This window comes from Chrysochloris asiatica, unplaced genomic scaffold (assembly GCF_000296735.1).
Source record: "Chrysochloris asiatica unplaced genomic scaffold, ChrAsi1.0 scaffold00381, whole genome shotgun sequence".
In the NCBI taxonomy this organism is placed as follows: Eukaryota; Metazoa; Chordata; class Mammalia; order Afrosoricida; family Chrysochloridae; genus Chrysochloris; species Chrysochloris asiatica.
This window is the reverse complement of record NW_006408899.1, coordinates 1621637-1621943: the sequence shown is the minus strand read 5'-3', so window position 1 is coordinate 1621943 and position 307 is coordinate 1621637.

Sequence of the window (307 nt, the reverse complement as noted above, 5' to 3'; positions counted from 1 at the left end):
ACAAAAAAGAAATGGTCGAAGTTCAACCATGTCAAGAGGTAGCATATGATCAAGACCCATTGTACTGAAGAAAGAAGTGCAAAGTACAATGAAGGCATTGGCAAAGAACAAGGCTCCAGGAATTGAAATACAAATAGAAAATTTTCATCACACTGATGCGGCCCTGGAGACAATTATTCATCTATGTAAAGAAATTTGGAAGACAGTTGCCTGGCCAACTGATTGGAAAGACCATTCCAAAGAAACGGAATGCGGAAATTGTCAGACAATATCATTAATATCGCATGCGAGTGATTTGCTTAAGATA